Source organism: Spinacia oleracea, chromosome 3 (assembly GCF_020520425.1).
Source record: "Spinacia oleracea cultivar Varoflay chromosome 3, BTI_SOV_V1, whole genome shotgun sequence".
In the NCBI taxonomy this organism is placed as follows: Eukaryota; Viridiplantae; Streptophyta; class Magnoliopsida; order Caryophyllales; family Amaranthaceae; genus Spinacia; species Spinacia oleracea.
This window is the reverse complement of record NC_079489.1, coordinates 70,452,495-70,455,132: the sequence shown is the minus strand read 5'-3', so window position 1 is coordinate 70,455,132 and position 2,638 is coordinate 70,452,495. Positions and strand designations below refer to the sequence as shown.

General features: G+C 34.6%; 1 long non-coding RNA gene across 1 annotated transcript; it reads left to right on the top strand.

Annotated features, from left to right (window-relative positions):
• The first annotated feature begins 338 nt into the window (after positions 1 to 338).
• Positions 339 to 2,262, top strand: LOC130469103 (uncharacterized). The gene is made up of 3 exons (XR_008929477.1): positions 339 to 869; positions 1,172 to 1,244; positions 1,842 to 2,262. It is a non-coding gene; the product is annotated as an uncharacterized lncRNA (long non-coding RNA).
• The last annotated feature ends 376 nt before the right edge of the window (positions 2,263 to 2,638 follow it).

The window sequence follows — 2,638 nt, the reverse complement described above, 5'->3', positions numbered from 1 at the left end:
ATGATTGCTTATATATGTATATGTCCCAATTAGTGGTGATTAAACCAAGTCCAACTGAGCTCCAGTTTCGGGGATGAAACTTTTTCTAAGGGGGTGAGGGTGTAATACCCTACATTTTTAAACTTGATTAATTATGCAAATTATTCTAATTAGCCTTCTAATTAAGCTTTAACTTGATTAATAAAGATTTTCAAAAATTTTAAAAGTTTTAATGATAAGTATTATTTTTAGGTTTTGTGATTTAATTAAGGAATTATTTTAATTAGATTTTCGAATTTTCAGCAAAAAGGAGAATTAAAATCTGAAATAATACTTAATTACTGAATTGCCCCTATGTGAGTAAATCAGGTTCCCAGCCCTCTTCTTCTCCTTCAATCGTGTCACCATGGAAATGGAGGTCAACCATCAAATTCTCCATGTGTCTCTACAACAATCAATTACCTTGCTAAATCATCAAACCTACTTGTAAACCGGTCAATCTAAAACTAGAGTAGCCTCTCTTAATCAGCAATTTCCATTCTCCATTTCTTCCATTTGTCAACACAATTAAGCTGAGTTGGTGAAACCAGAGAACACCATAGCCCCTATAAATAGAGGCCCATTCATCACAAAAGAGATACAAAATCAGATTACCTTCAAATCCAATTAAAATTATAAGTTCTTAATCTTGTTCGAACAACCGAGACCATCGTCGGAAACCACCGCGAGCGACCATCACCTGCATTGCCTCCGGCATTCTGCTACCACCCACCTTCGCCTAGTAAGCCGGCCACCTCGTGTGTGCGGGTCCTGACCAGAAGCCATACACCCAGCTAGCAGCCGATCTTTTCTGTGTTCTTCGGCTCCTCCATTCTTCGGTTTTGCAAACAGTAAGCTTTTCCTTTCTTTTTGGAAGCTTCAACCCTTTCGTATTTTGGTAAAATGGGCCTTTGTTTCTATCAAAACTTTAAATGGGCTTTCATTTCCAATTAAAAAATTTTGTGAGATTTATTTCCTTATAGTTGACTTTTAAAGTAAGATACTAAGATTATGCATTAGTGAAGATTTATAAGCTAATTAATATGTTCTTATTCTTTAAAAAGAAATGTGTTTAAATTATCACACTTATTTTTATTATTATTATTATTATTAAAAGTAAGTAATAAGATGACAATACTTATTTTTCATAAAGATCTCGACCCTCGGAGCTCAGGAAGGACGGTAATCAAGGTTAGAGAAAAAGCCTAGTCAATCACGAATTTGAGGTAACGGCTATTGCTAGTACCCGCAAGTCCCTTCTAAATGAGATTATAAAATTACGATGTTACAATTGAGTTTTAATCATGTTTATCGTGTTTTATGATTTGCGGGAAAGAAGTATGCTTTAAGTAAACTATTTCATATTTATATGATATTTATGAGAACCATGAAACAATTATGTTTTATTGATCACCTGATCTCAAGAGTTATTTTACTTCAACTGAAGTACAGAGGTTGGGAATTATAAAACTAATTAAAACATGATAAATAAAAGTGAAAGACCTAGTTGTGTTGGCAATATCAGTTCAGTTCACAGGTTACAGTTTCGGTCATGCATGTACCCAGGGGCACAGGCCCACAGTTGAGCACAGGCTCTTATGGACACCGGTCCATCGTGGAAGACGTTCCACCAGTTTATACTTGCCAACAATTAGTATGTTAATAAAGAAAAGTTTACGAATAAACTAATATGATGTTTTATTAAATGTTTTATGATATTCTATTTTCCCTGTTTTAGTAACTAAAATGAGTTGAAATGATTTTACGTTGCTAGAGTAGTATGTTACTAAGTCTTCGGCTCACCGTTTTGTTTTATGTTTTAGGTGCCGACCGGGACGGCGGATGCGATTAGTGGCAAGGATTTCGTCTTATTAAAGCTCACCTAGTTTAAGCTTAATTTGTACTAAGTTCAAGTAAGAATTTTCTACTAAGTTATGTAAGCCACTTTTGAATATTAATATAAAACATAGTTATATTAGTTTAATAAAAGTATTATGAGGATAATAGCCTTGTAATTCCCAAGAGGGAGTTACGGCGGTAATGTCCCAACCAAATTAGGGTAATTCCGCTGCTTAATTACTTGAGTTAGAGGTCGGGGCGTTACACCAACACTCTTCCTTTATGGAATATTGTTTTGGCCCATTCGAAGTTTATTCTAATTAAATTGTGAGTCAAGAGTCGAGTCAAGTGTCGAGTCTTGTATTCATGATTTGTTTGATATTATTAAATGGCTTTTGCACGTTGATTAGTACTTAAGCGAGTGATGCATGTTTATAGTTTTATTTCACTCTAGCCTTGTAAGTACTCGGCTTTTGCTGACTACGTGCTTTATGTCTTTTGGTCATGGCCTTCGCCTTAATGACCCTATGATGATCCATCATTTGCACTTGCATTATTGTTGGGGAGTAGATTTATTTAGCAGGTTGGTAGATCAAAGTACGATCGAAATCATGTAGCTTGGGATGATTAAGAGAGTTGCATTATTTTGTGCTTTGAAACTATTTTAATACTTTACTTATTTTTTGAATTGTTGGATTTTTAAATACCTTGTTTTTTGGGCCGTTGTGGTTCAAACTTGTAGGAGGCCTCAATAATTATTATTTATGTTGATTTGAAAGTT